The following is a 23,154-nucleotide window of genomic DNA, read 5'->3' as shown; positions in this document are numbered from 1 at the left end:
ATGTATTTTCTTTCTAATATGAAATTGTGAATGAATTGTGATAAGTTAAGGTTGTTTAGGTATGAATTGATGGTTAATTTATGAATTCCTTTGACTTTTTCCTTAACCCATGTCTTTCCCCGAAATCCTTAAATTCCTTAATTGATTATGGTCAATTTGTTGAGGGTGATACATGTCACTTAACTGTTTTTGATTTTAGGTATGATAATACTTTATGAATGGACATATTTCATATGTTGGTTGTGAATTCTTGGGTGTTGAAGGGTGAAGTCCCGTGAAGGGCAATGAGGTCTGATCTTGGTTCTTCTTTGATCTTAATTATTGAAAATGAAATTACATAGATGACAATGATGCTATAGCTAATTTTTTATTGTGATTTTGATGACATGAATCCCTCAACCCAATATCCTTGACACAAGTATTGGCTATGGATTATGGGTGCATCATATAGAATGATCATTATGAGATGGACTGTAGTTTCTCATAAACATGATGAAGGGTTGAGTGAAAGGTTTAATCACTTGCTATTGTGACTAAAGTGAAATGATAGTTCTCACTTGTTGTCACCTATGAACTATTCTGATATGAGGTTTACATAAGGGTCTAGAAGAGGCTAATGTGAAATTGTACAATGTAATAAGATGATTGGTAAAGGGAATAAATGCTTAGCACCGGGAGGACATGTAAATAAGATGGTCGTCTCCCACGTTTAGTATGTTTGGCCTTCCACATGAGTTTCTTCTTCTTTAGTAAGTCCAGATTCTCATTATATGTATTTTCTCATGAGTTCGAAACCTCCACGTTTAGAAAGTCAAGGATTCTAGAAGCAATATCTTTGACCCTTAGTGGATCCACCTGGATAGGTACGTACGAATGGTTCCACTATAGGCAAGTGTTATCCCTCTCTTTTCGGTATGGGAGTAGAACACCGGCTACATGTAGCTCACATGGTCTCATGTATTTTATTGCACTTCTTTTCTTAAGGTAAAGTTAAAGGAACAAGTTATGTATGTGAACTTTTTTTAGGGTTGTCTTAGGGTTACAACATGGTGTGAGGGAGGGTATCAGACTTCTCTTACACATTGCACATGTGGGATCCTAAAGGATGATTCTAGTGGTGTTCTTTTATGATTAAAAACATGATTATGATTATGTTGATAAGCTATAGGTAGTATTCATATATGACGCATGTTACATAAGAGAATATGTTTTAATTATGAAGTGGGTGGTTAATGTGAAACTAAGCTTTTGATAGGGTTTTGGGGATTTATTCTTAGCATTGCACAAGTGTTTCTTGAGTTACTTATATGTTGATTTGATTATGATGTTCCTTATATGTGCATATTGAATTGTCGGTCATTGTGCATAGTTTTGACTAAACTGTGCCTTTTCTCATGCATTAATGATTTTTATGCATAGGGACTATACTAAGTATATGTGTTTTGTACTAACCCATAACTCTTCCATTTTCCCCAGCATTGTAGGTTTTACCCGTTGAGGTATCATTGAGACTAAAATAGGAAGGCTTGGAATAGACTATCGATTTTTTGGTATGCCCTCTAGTTCGAGGTGACACCACCTACTCTACCTTAGTAGTACTGGTATTGTATAATAGACATATATTTCTTTCCTATTGGTAAAGATATTGATTTAAGCCCTATGTGGCAATTATGGATTTGGGTAAGGGCTTTGACCGGATTGTTTACTTCGTTTATATGGTTTAGATGAGAAGAAAATATTAGACTAAATTCATATATGTTGTATGTTGTGTATGAGAAAAGCCTATGTATTCTGCCTAAGTAGAGGTCTATGAAAACCTCCTTGAAATATAAGCAAAAGTTATAGTTTTCCGTGATTTTGACCTATGATATGTTATGACGAATGCTAAGAGGCTTGTCTTAGTCCTCTTCGAGGATAACGACCCCAGGTATGCCTACCAGGTACTTTGGGTCATACAAAAAAAATATTAAAAGCACCGTGCAAAAACGGTACACAAACACACTCAACTTTAATTCATTCTTTGTCCTCCAGCGACGCACTATGACACAAAACAGCATCTTGTAGAAAAGTATACTCTTTTAAGCTTCCGCATTAACGTTGCTATCAACACTGATATTTTCTTTTGTTTAGTGCATGCTTACGAACTCATGTTCATCAAGCTAACTTATGTGGATCACAGCATGTCAGAAACTTACCATGAACAGACACCTCTACTATTTTGCCTCTTACCAAGGTACCAACTTTCTGACATTGCAACTAGTGTCGTGATTTCGAAAGAAATGCCCTTTTTCGGACAGTTATTTTATGTTTGGGTACAAAGATCTTTATTCAACACTTGCACTCAAAAACAGATCCATACCTAGTTAGTACTCGTCGCCATCGTCTTGCCATTATAATCACTTCTTAAGTTCACCACATCAGACTCTACGGTACGACTCTCTTGTCTTTTAACGTAGGTTCGGGGTCAGGTATGGTACATATGGGTACATTTCATTGACTTTTTGCCCTCCTTGACATTACAACTAAGATTCCTACCTCTTTCATTGTCTTTTATGCCCTACATTCCTTCTCTTTTCATCTTTGCCTTTTAATTTGTGGATATGATTTTTATTTTTTTGTTCAACTATTTTCTTTCTTTTCTCTTGATGTTCTTTTCTCTTTCTTTCAATTCATCATTTTACTAAGTCACATATTTTGCTCACTTTGTCTTCTCTTTTCAACATTAAACTCTTTTCATACCCAATTTTGGGTCATCACTCATAATAACCACCCTCAACTTATGGATTTTCCATGAGTTGAGGTACACATTATCCAATGTAGGGTTAAGGACAAGACGAGGCCTGTTTCTACATTAGACACCCTGAGGCTTTTGGCATTAATCAAGGTGCACATGTCCAAGGAGGGACCAGGGATAACACCTTAACACAGGATGAAAAAATAGGCCTATTATATGCTCAATATATTTGGATAAAAAAAAGAAGGATAAAACTTTCATTAAATTAATTTCCTTTTAGGCTAGATGTTTGCTAATTTGAACAAGGGCCTATGATCTTTTCCTAGTCGTCTAACAGAGATTCCTTTTTGCAGGATCAACCGGGTGTGTTCTAGATAGGTACCAACTATTGAAAACTAAAAATTCCACAGTTCTCTTGACGCCTCATTACCCTATCGGATTGTAAGATTTCCCAATTTAGGTGTTAGTTGAGGGTCATGCAGTGGGTGCCTTTTCGTGTCGTTGTTAGAGCCTACACATTCAACTTATTTTCACCCAATCATACAAGCACTTTCTTAGGATGGGATATAAATAATTTGTAGCCATCATGATTTGTTTTTCATGATTTTATACTTGTACAAATAATGACAAGTCATTTCACCAGAAAAATAACGAGTCTCTTGGGGTAAAAGAACACAGGCATAAAAACCCCAAATATAAGATTGTGAGTTGGGCTACTCAGACTTCACCCTAACACTCAGACTTCACCCTAACACTAACTTTCCATTTACCCCACCGCCTACAAAAAGAACATGAGATTAACCTAAATGCATAAAAAACATAAATTCGGAGTGGTAGGTGAAGAAAATCTGAGGCGCATAGCGCCAATGATCTATCAACAAGTGGGCTGGTGCGGTTTCCCGGAACCCGCAATATATGTACTTGGGCAACACTCAGTGGTGCCCACATAAATCTCCGTACCATCAGTGGTGCTCCTCCGACCAGTCTTCATTCTGAAACATGACACCACACGAGCTACCTCTCGTTTTCTCATCTGACGGCTCTCTTCCTCTATCAAAGAAGCTCTTCTCGCAACTTTGAGGTTCGTCCTCTCTTTCTTCCTCGCACGAGCATCCTCTCCCTAAGTAGTGAGTCTAGAACGGTGCCTCTTGGAAAAAACATGTAGCTCAAGTTTCGGCTATGGATGGGTTGTGGACTAGGCGGCAAACACTGTGTCCTTTGCTAGCTTGAAAGGTACACTCTTAGACCAGCCCCCCGCATCTCCAGCACAAAGTCATCAGGGGCTGGGCGTGCAAGTACTCCCAGCACAAAGTCATCAAGGAGCTGGTGAACCGCCTGGATCTTCTCCTCAGTGTGCTGGGCCACCTTTTTCTCATTCTGGTCCTCCACCTCAGCAATGTAATTTTGCATCCAAGGCTGTATGTAGTGTTGCAAGGTAGCCATTTGGGCCTCTAACTTCTGGACCCGCGCTAAATGGACCAGTGTTGTAGATCGAGGTGTGGACCGGGAGGATGTGGGGGCTCGACCGGCAACATGGACCGAATCAGCAGGGCTGGTATCGACGGGCTTTAAAGTAGAAAGGTCAGCCACTTGGTCTAACTCCACCGTGTTCGCCCAGTTCTCACTCAACGACTAAAACTCAACTCTAGGCCCTATCTTTGGTTCCGCTATATTTGCCTCATCCATGATGATACATATGTCAATCATTCCCACTGAACTACGGAATGTATCATAGTGTATTTTTAGAATTCCTTATCCCTACACACCTGGAAAATCAAACAAGCGAAGGGTCAAGTCATAGAGGTCTTGAAATACCTCTTATGTATGTATCACCATGATAAGAAGTTTCACAAAGTCGATCTCCAATCCTGCCACCAAGGCTGCAACAAGCACTACCCCTATCCCAAGTAAGAATATTATCAGCATTTTTCGGCAACTTGTGGTGTCTGACAAACAAAATGAAAAAATTGGTTATGAAGGTTGCGTTGTCTATCTTGATAATTCCTTTGGGGTCTAACACTCAGTATGCCCCCTCACTATCAATCGACAGATGTTGAGCAAGCCACCTTTTGCGGGACACTTTCTGCTTCGTAGTTCTATGTAATGTTCCACTCCTTACCATCTCCCACCTATAACTGAACTAGGGAGTAATAGGGACCCATGTGTTAGTGGTGGCGTCGTACAACAAACTCTGGATGTTTCCCTTAGAATATCAACGTGGCAGCCCGAGACAAGTACCTTCTTAAGCAGGTTCTTTTTGGCATGCCTCGCCCGCCTAGCAATAGAGTCGCGAAGAATTTCCACATAAGAGGCATACAAATCTCGGACTACCTCTCAACCATAGGTACTGAAACCCCGAGACATCCACTCTAGCTTTTCTCAGGTAAATAACCTATGCATAGGGGGGACTTTGTGTAAGCTCCCCGTAAGAACCGTACGTTCGACAATCACCAACTTGAGTCATCACCCCTTCTCGTTCAGCATTGGGGAATCTCTGTACACCTGATACTTTCCATCAACACACCATCGGTTAGGCTACTCAGCAACAAGTGCAGGAACATATACGCGGGGTGAATGGGCAGACTCTAAGTTTGTAGCCTTATCACGCAAGGTTCAGCGATCAAGTCCCTCCGATGAACGAATTTTTTCATGAATGTAAGGCTCATCTAAAAAGAACTTCACAATATAGATGAACTTCTTTGACTAATGGAAAGACAAGTCTAAAGGAACTATATCACTAGCTAGATAATTAACAAATTCAGCGAATGATGGGATCAAATCATGAGAAGCGGCCAATACATGTTCATCAGGGAATGCCTCATCAATTTCAGTCTTTGTCCCACTTAACGCATAGTTGCATCCTCTAATCTAGACAAGCGATCTAAAATTATATTTTGAGTCCCCTTTCTATCTTCTACCTCAAAATCAAACTCTTGCAGTCATAGAAACAATCGAATAAATGGTTCACATCCTTCTTCTCTATCAAATACCTTAAATCGTAGTCGTTTATATGTACTATGATCCCTGTACCGAGCAAATGAAATTAAAATTTTTAACCAAACACTATTGCAAGAAGCTCTTGTTGTGTTACCGTGTAGTTTTTTTGAGCTTCATTCAACCCCTTACTTGCATAGTAAATGGGGTAAAGGATTTTATGGTTTCTCTATCAACATACAACACCAAAAGCAACAACTAGCATTACACATCACCTCAAACTGTTTACTCCAATTTTGGGAAATAATAATGGGCACAGACACCAACTTCTCCTTCCATTCTCCAAACCTTTTAGACAAGATTCATCGAAATAGAACTTACATTCTCTCTCGAGTAGTTTTCACGAAAGATGTGTAATTTTTGAAAAATACTTGATAAATCTTTGATAAAACCTGCATGTCCCTAGAAAACTTCTTACACCTTTGTCACAGCGGCAATCTAAATCCTAGACGAGACCGGCGTTGTTGACCTCTCAAAGGTCGTAGACAAGCCCACATACATCATTGTTACTTCATCTAGGTTAAATTTAGCACAAAAAATTGAACTTTTTGTTATTTAACATTCATGTAAGTCATTCTACTTAAACTCATAAACGTTCAGAATCAAACATCTAATATTAAGTTCATCAAATAAAAGAAAATTCATTAAACATATTATTCCAAAATGGCACCAATACAAAGTCTGAAATGAAACACTAGTGGAACATGCTCCACTGGCTAAAGCCTACATCTATCCTAGGAAATAACAATAGTCATCATGAGGGCTTACAAAATTCTGATGAAAGCTCCACAACCGGATAGCTGCAACGTCGTACTGTAAGCTTTAATGTCCGCATGTGCCTTCACCTAAAAGTAGATATTGTATGGGATTAGTACACACTTGTACTAAGTATGTGTATAGGAAAGCACACACCAAGACATGCATGAGTAAGAATATCTCTTTCCTAACAATATGGTTTATGGAAAGTCAAGTCAGTGGAGTTTCCAAATTTGGATAAGGCAAGAGAATAAGAGGCCTAGGTCGGATGATTCCTTTAACCAAAAGCCTAAGAAGAGGTTTTACCACCAAGATTCTTCAAGGGAAAACAAGTATATGGCTCGAAACCAACATTTTCAACGTGGTGGCAACACTTATAAAAGAGTTAGGTGCCCTACTTATGGGGAGCAACATGGGGGTAAGTGTCTTGCCGGTACGGATGGTTGTTTTGCATGTGGTAATAAGGGCAACAAGATGAGGCACTACCCAAACCTCAAATCAAGGGGATAGGAAGGATAATTAATCAATATTGATGGTTTGGGTAAGTCTTAACTCTTTGTTGTTGTTGCTTTTATGTTATGAAGTGAGTTTATGTGGTTTTATAGTTAATATGATCATGTCATATTGATGAATTGCTCAAGGAATGAATTTTAAAAAAATTTGGTAGGCTTGGTAGTGAACACAATGAACTTCATTGTAAGAATTTTGATTTTTTGAGAAAAATTGTGTTGTATTGAATTGAAGTTTCAATGTTTGTGAAAGTATTGTGTATGACATGTTTAATGATGGAGAAGTAGTTCGTCCATAAAAGAAGACTAAGAGTGAATTTTGACATCTTGAAGTTTTGATAAAAGAGTTTGTGTTGCTAAGTGTTCGAAAGTGACAAAGGATCTCTTTGTGAGTTGATGCTTTGATTTTTGAGTGTTTTTATCATGATTGAAGTTTGTTATGTGATTATAAATGAGTCGTTGTTGTTCTTAAAGTTTAAGTGTCATTCGAGGACGAATGTTATTCAAAGTGGGGGAGAATGTAACACCCCAAAACGAACTAAGGTGAACTAGATCCTCATAATGATTTATTAAGTCGAATTTAGGATAAAATGTGTTACTTTAGTGTTCTTAGGCAGTTTGTGAAGTTTTGTAATATTTGGAGTTTAATCGACCAAGAACGTCCATGAGTTTGGAAGGTGTGTCTTAGAATGTACTGGTGCGTCGTGATGTATTTGGTTGAGTTTTACGAGTTATTTTTCCTTGAAACTAAGGTGGGATGTTCCTAAGTCCTATAAATCATATTGTAGGGGTATTAAATTCCAGTCACGACCCCACCTAGGACCCACAAGGACCTCTAGATGAAGGGCCCACGACATGGGCAAAACTGCGAAAAAGCAGTGGCCATCAACGACCATAAGGATAGTCTATTTGTCCATCAAAGGTATGTCGACTTAGGGAGTCGATTGAAACAGAAGGTCATGGTGTCCAGGCTCCATTTGGATCTAAGTCCCAATCCACGAGATCTTACCAAATGTGCGTTGATGCACATACGGTCCGTTGGTGAAGGTCTTGTCTGTGAGGGCCTGCCATGTCTGTAAAGTTGCTGCAAACTTGGCGTATTTTATGTAAGTACACCCTAGGTGGATAATTTTATTTTTTTTATTTTATATGAAACTAGTTTTAAACACTAGACCTAGACAAGACCCCTCACTTCAAATATTAAAATTCCATCTCTACAGAAAACTCTCCCAAATTCACCATTAAAGCTAAGACTCAAGGAGGGAAAGAAGGGCTGCTTTGGACGTGTGTGTTCACAAAAATTAGTAGTTTCTTTCTTTTAGGTATGGCATCCATCCTTGAACCTTCTTCCACTTCAAGGTGTCATTTCCAAAAGATTACCAAAATTGTTTTTAAACTCAAAATTTTTTATCTTCGATATTAAGTATGGATCTTCTCGTAAAAGCTTTATAATGTTTTAAATGCATTTATTCTTGTATGAATTGATGATTTTCATGTTAAAAACTTTATGATCTCCTATTTATACGTATCTCAACTTTTAGCTTTGGAATTGGGTCATATGGGCATTTTTGGGTAAGGTATGAACTTTGGTTTTCTTGTGTTAATATGTTGATTTAGCTACTGCCCTAAGAGTCTTATTTTGACGAAATGTTGATAATATGCTTATATGTTATTGTGTCTTGGTTAAATGGCAAGTCGCTTACAATGTATAGTTTTAATATTAATAGCTTTTGAGTTGTATGGTCCACCTTCTTTATGGAGGTGTTTACTTGGTAAATTTGATGTTATTTAGTTGGTATTGTGAATGTGGTCTGAAGTTCTAATAGATTAAACGGATTATTATTGAATTTGAGTCTTGTCTTGTGTTTTGTGAAGTTGAATAGCATGTTTGGACTGTGTTATGTCTAAGTGAAGTACATGAATATATGAATTATATAAGGTGTTTTAATTGATGAATGAAGGTCTAAAGCATGTACAGAAGTTAATAAGAATGAATTGATGTTTATGTGAAAGGTGTGCTCAGATGTACAGACACTCACACTTAAAAGGATGAATAATGTTAGGTTGAGAAAAGGGGAGGGTTGGGGTGGACACTCTTCGTGAGTTGAGATGATGTGTCTAGTAGATAACCCATTATTCCTAATGACCTTTCCAAGATATGTTGGAGAATGAATGCCCTTCGTGTGTTGAGATATGGTGTTCACTAGTTATCCTTAACCTATAGGTTTGAATGTTGAGAAATCTGTGGGGAGTTATGCCTAGCATGGAGAAGATACGAAGGAGAGGTGGATTACACTTCGTGAGTTGAAATGTTCTATTTCCAATGTACCTCTTGAGAAGAGTACTCCTCGTTAGTAGAGAAGGAGTTACTTAGTAGCAATCTCCTTATCCCTTAACTATGTGTCCACATAGATGTATCTATTGGGAAAGCCATATAAAAGCTAAGAAGGATGACTTTACTCTGAGAAAGTGAGGATCCTTCATACTATAGAGGTTAATAGAGGGATTCCATGTCTAGATCTCATGGTCTATGTCGGTTAAGCTAATCTCCCCCAAAGAATTGATTGAACTAAGTCTTCTAAAAGAACGTACTACTTAGGGTAGGTGGTGGTATGGGACTCTATCTACTCGTTGCACTAGTTAGGAACATCCGAAAGGGAAGACTTGATGCCAAACCTTCTTAAAGAACGTACTACTTAGGTTAGGTGGTGGTATGGGACGCTATCTACTCATTGCACTAAGTAGGCATTCCTAAAGGGAAGACTTTGGTTGTTTGGTGGGTGTGTTTTAATGTCTTGACATTGATTGAGGGGCTTGTTTTTCCCGAGTTGAGTAAGCCGAAAGGGGTAGTCTTGAGGGTTGCTTGGGTATATATTGGAGGAGGCATATTCATACTTCCTTCATATCCTACCTTAGTGAGTCTTAGGATAATCCCGAGGTAGGGAACTCTTAAGGAAAATGAGTTCACTTTCTCTTTCGTTTGGCCTTGTATGTTCACTCATTTAGTATAGGATAGTTCATTGTAATTGCCCAAATTGAATTTATTGTGAATGCTTTAAATAATTCATTGTCAATGTTCAAATGTATTTACTATAAATGCTTAAGGAGTGCACTGTAAAGGTCAAGTTGGTTTACTGTAAGGTTTTGAAAAGTTTACAGTAAATGTTTCTTGTTGGCTAAAAATTATGGGAATTCTTATCTAAGTTGTAAATGATAGTTAGTATGATGTTTTTCCTTTGTATTCATGAATGTTCTACTTAAATTGAATGAAAAGCTATTTTACTAATATGTCCCTTTTTGCATGTTTTTGCATATGACATACATAGTACATTGTTTTTTACTTACCCCATACTTTCCTATACAATATAAGTAATGGTTGGAAGCTTTTGAAGGTTTCAAGGTTAGAAAGAAGAGCTTGGGAAAGTTCCTCTCAAGGCAAAGTATTTTCTCATATATTCGAGGGCATATTCCTTTTCTTAGTTTTATTAAAAGACTTATTATGCATTTGATTTCAATGTAAAGGGTCGTGCCCCTAAGATATTATATGTCGTGTCTTAAGTTTGGCTTGTGATGGTAAGATCTCTTAAGTATATATGAAAGATTTCCTTTTTGTTAAAATGCGAAAAGTTTTAATCCTGCAATAATTTTCATGTCTTATGTAATGAATGTTAGTTGAAGGGCTTGTACAAGACCCCAAAGGGTCAAGTACGCCTAGCCACGAAATAAGGGTTCCTCTTAACTTCTAGGGGTACTTTCAGGTCGTGACAAGTGCAATGAGTAGATAGCGTCCCATACAACCACCTACTCTGAGTAGCACGTTCTTTTACAAGACTTAGTTCAATCAATTCAAATAAGACTCACTAAAACTCCCTTCCGGATTGCCTCCCTAGTGCAGTGGATAAATAGTGTTCTGGTCCACTACCTACACTATGTAGTACACTCCTTTAGAAGACTTAGCACATTCATTGTGGTAGTTAGCTTAACCGACATAGACCATGAGATTTAGACATGGAATCTCAATATTAACCCCTATCGGATGAGGGATCCTCACTTTCCTAAAATTAGGTCAGTGTATTATCTTTTACATGACTTTACCAATAGCGACCCCTATGTGGGCGCATAATTAAGGGATAAGGAGATTGCTACTGAGAAACTCATTCTATATTAACGAGGTGTACTCATATGAAGAGGTACATTGGAATACAACATCTCAACTCACGAAGATTAACCACCTCCTATTCATATCCTCTCGGTGATAGGCTTAACTTCCCACAGATTCGAAACATTATAAACTATAGGTTAAGGATAACTAGTAAACACCACATCTCAACTCACAAAGGGTATTCATCCTCCAACCTATTTTAGAAAGCTCATGGGATGTAGTGATGTTGCTACTAAACACTTCATCTCATCTCACGAAGAGTGTTCAACCCAAAACTCCCCTTTAGGACTTAGCTTAGCTTCTTTCATTCATTCAAGTGTGAAATTCTGTGTACATGTGAGCACAACTTGCACAAAAGATTCATTTAATTAACATTTAACTTCTATACATTCTTAGACCTTCATTCATCACATCATACAGATTACATGCTTCACATAATCATCTAAGTCCTTTATGCGTAATCCTTAACATACTTCTCATAACAAGCTTCATTAAACAATTAAGCAAAATAACTTCATTCAAGCATACACTCTAGTCTACTTGACATAATCACATCATAAGTCACATTGAACAAGAATGCCATATTTATCATTTTACTTCACAAAACAAGCCTTAATATCCTCATTCACAAAAAACTAGTGACTTCACATTCATACAATTCAAGTAACCACCGCCACCAAGAAGGTGGACCATACCGCTCTAGCGCATTTTATAACTAAAGCTTAATCAACACAACCAACTTACCCTTTAATCCAAGCTTCCATCACCTTTATAATTATATTCAATAATTAATCATAAATTAGCCATTAGGGTAGTAGCTAAACATAAATTACAACATAATAAAATTAAAGTTCAAAGCTTACAAAACTAAGCTCATTTAACCCATTTCTTAAGCAAACATTAGATAAAAATCTTTAACATAATTGAAGTTTTAACCTTAAAATCATCAAGTAAAATTAGAAACATATTATTAAGTCATTCAAAACTTTTTCATGCAAGACCCATATTTAGATTTAAAGATAAAAGAAACTAGGGTTGTAAAATCTTTTTAAAATATTTTAGAAAGGGACTCCTTGACTTGAAGAGAGTTCAAGGATGGATACCATACTTCACATTGAAGAAATACCAATGATTTTTTTATAGAGAAACGACTACCAATATCCCTCCTAGCACTTCTTGTTTTCTAGATTCCATGGTCACTTGAAAGGGTCTTCTAAGAGAGAGGGGTTTTAAGTTTTAAGAAGTGGAGTCTAAAATGATGTCTTAGGGTGTAAAACACTTCAATATACCGAAATAACCCTACAAATAACTTCCTAGTTTCAGAAAAAACATGAGGTGAATTTACGAAACACCCTAAGACTTTACAGGACACTTACAACTTTTGGGGCAGTCTGCACAAACGGACCAACCAACAGATAGTTTGTCAAACAACGGATCGTTGGTGAGGTCTCGTTGGTTGATACGTTGCTCCAATTGGGTCCAGGCAAAATGGACTTGCTCTTCCAATCGTTTCCCATGGTCAACGGACCATTGGTGGACCAATGGAATGTCCCTTGGGTCATCGTTTGGCCACTGCTTTGGCAGTTTTGTATGAGTATTGGTCACTTCATCTTGGGCCAGTTGTTGGTCCTAGGTGGAGTCATGCCCTGACGTTTAAACCCTAAACTAAGTCTTTTCTTAGGAATATCCAAATCAATTTCGATTCGAATGAACACGTAAAACTCACTCAAACACAGCAAAACACACAAGCCCTATCTAATGCAAACCTTCCGAACGTCATGGACGTTTGACATCCAAACTTAACCAATCTTAACACACTGCCTAAGAATACTATTATAGATAATTTTTACTTCAAATTAACTTATGAAACACTCACGAGGCTCTAGTTCACGTTAGTTCATTTCAAGGCATTACATTTTCCTCCACTTAGGACAACATTCATCCCCGAATGACACTAAAATTTTAAGAACTACAAGGACTCACTTAGAATAACATAACTAATTACAATCGAGGTTCAAACACTCAAAATCAAAGCATCAACTACCAAGGAGTATCATTTCACACTTTCAAACACTAGCAACATAAGCAACTCTTGTCAAACTTTATAAACTTCAAAACACACTCTTAACTTTCATTTATGGAGGAACTACCTTCTCCAACATTAAACATTCTCATGCACAACACTGTTGCACAAATTGAAACTTTTATTTAGACAAGGCAAATTTTTCTCAAGTTGCAAAATTTTCATTGTGAACATTCACTGTAACATTCTTAAACATACCAAAAATTTTAAAATTTCATTCTTTGAGAAATTCATGAAGAGGCATGATCATATGAAGTATAATACCATATAAACTCATCTCATAATGCATTGAAACCAATTCATGAAAAATATAATTTTCTCAAAACTTCATTGTATAAACTTTAACATACTGTGACTTCAAAACTTAATTGTGTCACATGCTTAAAATTTCAATAATGCACCCTTTAGGCAACTTTAACAAGATAGCATGAATTTATGAGGGACAATACTACACTAACTTACTCCAAAGAGACTTGGTAGGTTTCACTAAGTGCAATGTGAGAGTAGCATCCCATGCTACCACTCCCATATAGTTACGCTTGATGATTCTCTTGGACTTAGTACATGACATGCAATTCTACTCAACTCATTCTCCCCCACATACGGTAAAGCCACCTTCAAGGTCTCATACTTCAAAGCACCATTATGCCGCTCACGAGGTAGGAACTCACCCTACCCTAACTCATGGACATCAAGACTAAACATCAACCTCACTAGTTAAGCATAACAATTCTGTTTTTTGGATTCAAGTCTAGACAAACTCTCTTAACATCACTTAATTCAATTCATAGGCACAACTTAAATCAATTTCATGCAACAAAACTCCCTTACTAGGTATTCATGCCACATCCCCTCCTTAGTGTAAACCTACACAAGAACCTCAACAAAATCACAAGAATAACTATTAAAACATTAACCACATAAAAGGGTTGCCCTCTACTCTTACAAAATCTCCACATTCTTTCAACATTCTTCAAATTTACACCTTAAGGCATTTCTACCATCATTGAACATAATCATAAGATAACTCATTTTCACTCAAAGGCAATTTATCCAATCATTATAATTCTTAGCATGCTTAGAGCTACAGCACCATAAAGTTTCTCATCACAACACTTCCGCTCTCATAATTCACACCTATCCCTAAATGGCATAACATTCCAAATTTTAAAACATACCTTCACATCTACTCTTTTAGCCACAAAACCATCACAACATCAAAATTCACCTTTTCTCTCCCTAAACATAGAAATATCTCCCATTCCAAGAAATCACACCTACAAGACCACCGGACAAGGGAAAATAAGAAAGAGAGGGCTTATGCAGTTAAGTTCTAATGGAATGATTCAAGAGTAATGAAAAAAGTGAAACTCCATCGTCCTATTGCCTCTTGTCCATGGATGTGTCGCGACTCACACCAATGACAAGGATACTACTAGACGTGGCATGTGAGACTTTAAGAACCTAAAGTATTTCCCATAACCTTATTCTCTGATACAAAGTCTGTCACGACCCGAAAGTACCCCTTCGAAGTTAAGCAGAACCATCGTTCTGTGACCGGGCGTACTTGACCCTTTGGGTTCTTGTACAAGCCCTTTAATTATCGTTCATTACATAAGACATGAAAAGTAGTGAGGAATAAAAACATTTCAAGAACATTTAATAAAAACTAGTCTTTCATAAATATCTAGTGAATCTTAATATCACAAGCCAACTTAAAGTTACCACATAATATTATAGGGACACGGCCCATTACATTGAAATAAAATACCCAATAACTATTTAGAATAAAATAAGATAAGGACTATGTCCTCGAATATATGAGGACATACTTTGACTTGAGAGAAACTTTCCCAAACTCTTCCTTCTAGCCTTTAATCTTTAAAAGATCAAAATACTTATAGTATAAAATGTATGGGGTTAGTAAAATTATTGTACTATGTATGACATATGAAAAAAAAAGCGAAAAGGGACATTTTAGTAAAATAACATTTCATGCAAATTAAGTAAATCATTCAAAAACATAAAAGCAAAACACCATAAGAATCATCATTTAAGAGTTAGAGAAAAATTTCCATAAATTTTTAACTAAAGGAACACTTTAAAATAACTTCCCATAACTTTACAGTGAACTTAAATTGACATAACAGTGAACTATTTTGAACCTTAACATTAAATCATTTACAATGAATTATCCTACTCTTAATGAGTGAACTTCCAAGGCAAAGCGAAGAGAAAGTGAAATCATTTACGTATTAGTTACCCTACCTCGGGATTATCCTATGACTCACTAAGGAAAGGCATGAAGAAAGAATGCATATTTCTCCTTTAATACACACCAAAGCAATTCTCAAGACTACCCTTTTCAGCTTACTCACCTCGGGAGAACAAGCCCCTCACTCAATGACAAGACATTAAAAGGACACCCAACAAATTAACAAAGTCTTTCCTTTATGAATGCCTACTTAGTGCTATGAGTAGATAGAGTCCCATACCACCACCCACCCTAAGTAGCAAATTCTTTTAGAAGATTTGGCACCAAGTGTTCCCTTTCGGAAGGTCCTACCTAGTGCAATGAGTAGATGGCATCCCATACCACAACCTACCCTATGTAGAATGTTTAGAAGACATATTTCAATCAATTCAAATAAGACTCACCTAGACTCCCCTTTCGGATTTCCTACCTAGTGCAATAGTTAAATACGTCCCATTCCACTACCTAACCTAAGTAGACCACCCCTTTAGAAGACTTATAACATTCATTGCATTTGTGGGACTTACCTTAACCGACATTGAATATGAGAGCTAAACATTGAATCTTGATATTAACCCATATCGGATGAGGGATCCTCACTTGCCTAGAATGCGGTCACTCTCTTAGCTTTTAAATGACTTTCCCAATTGCTACACCTATGCGGGCGCATATTTAAGGGATAAGGAGATTGCTACTAAGTAACTCATTCTTTACTAACGAGGAGTACTCATCTCAAGAGGTACATTGGAATACAACATCTCAACTCACGAAGTGTAACCATCTCTTCTTAATATCCTCTCGGTGATAGTCATAACTTCTCAAGGATTCTAAACATTATAAACTAAATGTTAGGATAACTAGTGGACCCCATATCTCAACTCACGAAGGGCATTCATCCTCCAACCTATTTTAGAAAGCTCATGGGATGTAGTGGGTTTCCTACTTAAAACTTCATTGAAACTCACGAAGAGTGTTCTCCCAAAAACTTCCTTTTAGGATTTAACTCAGCTTCATTCATTTATTCAAGTGTGAATGTGTGTGTACATGTTAGCACACCTTGCACATAAGCTTCATTTCATTTACATTTAACTTCTATACGTTATTAGACCATAATTCATCACATCAACACTTTACATGCTTCCCATAATAATATGTCCTTTATCCATAATCCTTAACATACTTCTCATAACAAGCTTCATAAAACAATTAACAAGAATAACTTCATGCAAGCATACACTCTAGTCTAATTCACATAATCACTTCAAAAGTCACATTTAATAAGAATATCATACTTATCATTTTAATTCACATAACAAGCCTTAATAGTTTCATTCACAATAAAGTAGTAACTTCACATTCATACTATTAAAGTAAACACCGCCACCAACAAGGTGGACCATATCACTTAAGAGCATTTTATAAATAAAGCTTAATAAACATAATCAACTTACCCTTTTATCCAAGATTCGGTCACCTATATCATTTTATATAATAATTAATCATAAATTACCCCTTAAGGAAGTAGGTAAACATCAATAACAGCATAACGAAATGGAAGAGAGTTCAAATATGGATACCTTACCTCACATTGAAGAAATAACAATTATTTTTATACAGAGAAACGACCACCAATATACCTCTTAGAATTTCTTGAATTCTAGCTTCCATGGTTACTTGATAGAGCCTTCTAAGAAGGAGGGGTTTATGGTTTTAGGAAAAGGAGTCTAAAATGAAGTCTTAGGGTTTAGAACACTTTAATATAACCTAAATATCTATAAAAATAACATCCTAGGTTCATAAAAAATTTGGGGCAAATTTACCAAACACCCCAAGACTTTATAGGAAACTTAAAGCTTTTGGGGCAGTCTTCACCAAAGGACCAACAAACGGACCGTTTGTCAAAGGACAGACCGTTGGTGAGGTCTCGTTTGTTGAGACTTAGCTCCATTAGGATCCTGGCCAACTGGACATGCAGGTCCAATCGACGAACATGGTCGATGGACCGTTGGTGGACCAACGGACCGTCCCTTGGGTCGTTGTTTGGCCACTACTTTTGCAGTTTTGTTTGTCTTTTACCCTTCATCTAGGGCCCCTTGTGCATCCTAGGTGGGGTCCTGCCCGCACGTTAAACTCCTAAAATAAGTATTCTAGGTCTTAGAAACATCCAACATTAATATCCACTAAAACAAACAGGTAAAACATATCAAGACACACAAGCGTTATCTAAGACACACCTTCCGAATGTCATGGACGTTCTTGGACGTTTAGCCTCGAAACGTAACCAAACTTCACACACGGCCTAAGAACACTAATATAACTCATTTTAACTTAAAATTGACTCAAGAAACACTCACGAGGCTCTATTTCAGCTTAGATCATTTTGAGGCGTTACAATGATACTTGGTGTAAGGCATCACCTTAGGCCACAAAAAACGCGTACATACAACCTATACAAGTCCTCACATACCCTCATATAAGCATAATATACCAATAAAACATTCATGTCAAGGCTCCATTCGCTTTAAAGTAATCTGTATAAATTTTCATATATGCTTACTTCTTTTCATATACATAATTTTCATGACCCTTATCTTAGCCAACTAGTGCAATGTACAGGTGAAGTCCCATAACTTCGCATATACTTATTAAACTCTTCATGCGACCACAAACCTTAACACTTCATACATCAACATAACAAGTAAAGGTAACTTTATCCAAGCTAGGCAAGACATTTATCATATAGTAATTAAGACCAACATTATGCATATATATAAAGACCACTTCATATAGGCTCATACCATGAATTTCATCACAACAAGTACACCACCACTACAACGTCATGCATGTATACATAAGCAAAATCATACACATTAGGTCACCTAACTAGGACTTCCTAATGATATACTTGTAATGTCTAGATGTGTTCATTACTTCCACAAATCCTAAGTAACATTCCTTATGTCATCCTAGTTAGTATCCTAGTCATTTACTTCCATTGTCCATTTTACTTTAGAGTAACTATAGACTGAACCGACACAAAGACCATGGATGTTAAACATGGAATTTAGTTTTGAGGAGCCTTACACCAATGAAAGTTATTATCACTTACCAAAAGTAGAACATTAACATACATCCTAGCATCCTATGTGAATTAACTTTTCTAGATACTATGTGGCAAGAGTAGTATATGGAACTAAGAGATAGGTATGATCCCTCTACATGACATTTTGCAATTGGGTCCTCCTCTCATAGGAAAACATGGGTGAATTTTCTTCAAAAGGGAAGTCATCACCATATGTTGATCCATATGTGAGTATTCCTCCAAGGGAAGTCAACACTCTATAAGGAAAAAATGGTGAATCTTCCTCCAAGAGAAGTCAACACCTCTCAGTGTAAAGTTCACTCGGTGCTAAGCTAAGTTCCCTTTTCATTGAAAGTCTTTATTACATTATTTCATAAAGTCTAGGCTTAGGATATTTTTTCTCATATACTTATTGAATATTTATGCACCTATCTAGTTTAGAGTATTCTTGACCACACCTTTCAAGTTTCCTCTATTTACTAGATCATCATTCATGTGTGTGTGTCTATTTATATGTCAGCAAACCTTTCAATAACACATAAATGTCACACATGTTCGTATATTGATGCATAAGTACATAGGTGTAAGTATAAATGCAATTTATTCATATAAACCCTCCAAGATAGTATGCACAATCATATTTCATCATATCATACTTCACATACATATACTTTACATGCATAATAGTAAACACTTGTGAATATGAGAACTACCTTTCATTTAGACACTATGACCTATACGAATTGTAAACATGCATAATGTGTGAGTGTGTGTGTAGATTGATCAACATGATCACATAATGGCTATCTAAAACATCTTGAGGCAGAAACCCTCTTAATACCACATTCAACTTTAAAGCATAGACCACAAAACACCATTTAGCATAGGAGGCAAGATAATCTTCAGATTAAATTCAAAACTCCTAACCGTAGCTATTCACACATTCACAGAGGGTTACATGGCCAGGGGTCATTCATCCTTAATACTTCATCAATGGAAGCACCTACACGTGATATTTCAAAACCATTTACATACTCATAACAATTGTAACATCACCTAGATTCAAAACTAAAGTAGAAGACTAGACACAAGTTACACATAAGGTGATCATCATAATCACTCATTCATATATTCATTAATTTGCTTTCAAGGATATGTTCAACCCATATATAATGAAAATAAAGTAAACAAAGACACCAATAAGTATACCATACCACACAATGCCATACAAGGCTTCATCAACTACAATACTATTCGAAAGGTAGAGAAGTAGAAAAGTAGAACAATTCTTACCAATCCTTTAGCCTTTGGTCATCTTTGACGATTCCTAATCTTTCATCAATAGTTCAAGTATAGGGAAGTAGCTAAAACATAATAATCATATACTCTGTCATGCATAAACTACTACAAGACCATGGTAGAAACTAGTACAACACATCGTTAGCACGCTAGAATGTAGAAGGACATAGACCATTAACAAATTTAACTTAAATGGATCATAGGTCATATTTCATCAATAATATAAATCTAAGGCAGTGACTAAATATTTACTTAACATATTAAAATAATAATTAAATCCTTACGAAATCATGATACCAACATAGGCATTAAACTATCAATTCAATAGTAAGTAGAGGGAGTAGGCTATCTTAAAAATTTCACAAAGTATTGATCATCAATCATATATTACCAATAAAATACATTCTAGGAAGTAACTCAATAGATCTTTACGAAAAAGAAATTATGATTCATTTAACCACAATTCGAGATCACATCACACGCATAGTATTATCAATAGATAGACTAGAAGAAGTTAGATTAACTCATATCAATCCTTCTACACATTGATCATAAATTATTTATAATTACAATTCAATCATTATATACACTTAAAATAGTAGCTTTTATTTAATTCACCTATTCGAATTCAACATTATATCATAAAAAAGGGCAATGCTACAGTAAATCATGGAAATCTAAGCTAAGCATGTCCAAATCTTCATACATTGACCCACATGGATCCTTCATCATTAATTCACGTAAACAACAGTTGATATAAACAATTCAACGTAAGAGAATCCCAACTCAACCATTGAAAACCCATGATCACAATGTCCATGGAAGGGCTAAATATATTTTTGGAATGAACATAAGTTCATAACATAATTGGATTAAAAAAAAACGTTAAAAACAATACATTAACATCCAATCATCGTGATTATCCATTAAAAACGTTTTGAGAAGGAACCCATGGCTAGATTGATAGATTGAAATATTGATCATAAAATCTCTTTTAAAACATTAAGAAGAACTCTCCAAGTGAAAGCTTACTTAGAGATGAAGGATCCCCATAGCTTTTTCTAGTTGAGAACCTTTGAAACATGGTGAAGAACCAATCCAATCAATAAGCTGTTATTGAGCTTCAACGACAATAGATGTTTCTACAAAGAATTTGTTTTGGAGAGAAGGTTTATTTCGTGAGCATGGGATTGGAAATGGGTTGTTCACGTGTTTGATTATTTATATACACCCAAAAATAGGTAAATCAATCAATTACAGACAGATTAGGGTGTGGGGTAAATATTCCATTCACCCCTTTAATGAAATAGTGTGCAAGACAGTGGGACAAAGATGCATCGTCGGATCACCATCGACGGCAAATAGGTCCATCGACGGGCCATCTGTGACTTCTGTCAATTGGAACTTGGCTATTTCTTTCCATTATCCCTTTCAAGGCTAAGCGTCCTTCGATGAGACCTCACATATGGGCCGTTGGTCAACCAACTGGGTGTCATTTGGTTCAATCGATTGACACTGCCTAGGAAGTCTCTATACAGCCCTTGGATCCTTTTGTGGGACCTTTTACTGGGCCCTTTAGATGTCTTACCCAGACGTTTTAAACGTAAAAACAAACCTTAAAAACTTGTTGACATCCCACATCATTTTCACCCAAAAAAACATACACGTAACATGTCCAAACATGCTAGGCCCCATCAAGACACACTTGGACATCTCAAGGGCTAACTTTTGAACATCTTAGAAGTTCTTGGACGTTTGACCTACAAACTTCATGAAAATCCATACACTGTCTATAAAAAAACATTATAAATCATATTAAGACTTCATAATCTCATTACATACAAATATAAAAATGTATAGATACATGAGAAATTTATGTGACTAGTCGTCGAACATCTAGGTCGTCCCTTAAAGTTTGACTTCCAAATCACCAAAAATTTTACACACATCGTCTAAACCATATTATAAGTAATTTAAGGACCTTAAATCCTTTATGATTAACAGGTTAGGATCTAGACACCCTAACTCATGTTGGGGGTATTACAAATACTTTGTTTGTTATCGGGCATAAGTAGGATTTTGTGTGAAAAAATACTGGGAGGAATACCAATAATGTTTGTAATAGTACAACCAATGGCTCTCTTTAACTTCTTCAAAATCTCCACTAAACACTCCACTTGTGCCCATTCAAATTCGTTGCAATTATTACCAGCAACGTTTCATGTTTATCAAAAACACATACCTCAGATAAGGTGGTAAAGCCTTAAGCTCTAGTTTTGGAGCCTCCTCAATTGATGGTTTAGAGGGTGGAGACTTGCATTGCTTCATATATAACTCCAATTTCTTTGGTTTTGACCAATATCCATTTTGTTCAAGTGCATCCACCAAATACTCATAATCTTCAATACCATCACTCTCAAAATTCATCATCACTACCGCTAGTGCCTCGACACCTAGTCGTTCTTCAATTTGTACCTACGATATACTCTCAACCCTGTAGGATATAGCAGATACCGTTTGGAGCTCACCACTCTGCTTCATGGACATACATATGTTGAAAGTATCTTCTTTATTGTTCAACCTTTCATCTGTCCCTTTTCAATATCAACGAAGGCATGACCACTGGCAAGGAATGGTCTCCCTAGAATAATAGGAACCTAAAATTAAACCTCATAGTCAAGAATTACAAAGTCGGCCGGAAATAAAAATGACTCCACTTTCAAGATCACATCATAGAGCATACCAATTGACCTCTTCACTGTACAATCGACCATCAATAACCGCCTCATAATAGGATGTAGGTCGCTCAAGCCTAACCTCTTGTAAATAGAGAGCGGCATGAAGTTTATGTTTTAACCAAGATCACATAGTGCTTTAGCAAAATGTAGCAACCCAATCGTACAACAAATGGTTAAAACGCCAATGCCTTCCTTTTTCTGCACAAGAGACGTTGTAGCAATCGCACTATAATACTGTGTTCTATCATGATCCTCAAAACTCATCAATCTCTTCTTTGTCACCATATCCTTCATAAAGTTAGCATAATCAAGCATTTGCTGCAAAGCTTCTATCAAAGGGATATTGATGGAAAGGTGTTTCAACATAGTAACAAAATCGCTGGAATTTACCATCCTCAATCTTCTTCACCAATTTCTAAGGAAATGGCAGTGGAATATCGGAATGGGGACAACTTTCTGAGACAGAATTCTTCTTTCACTGTGTCATCTCCCTAATTCTCCACTAGCTTCTACTACCTCGTTGTCTTTTCTCACATCATCTTC

The sequence above is a fragment of the Solanum pennellii genome, chromosome 1 (assembly GCF_001406875.1).
Source record: "Solanum pennellii chromosome 1, SPENNV200".
NCBI classification, from domain to species: Eukaryota; Viridiplantae; Streptophyta; class Magnoliopsida; order Solanales; family Solanaceae; genus Solanum; species Solanum pennellii.
Note: the sequence above shows the minus strand (reverse complement) of the source record.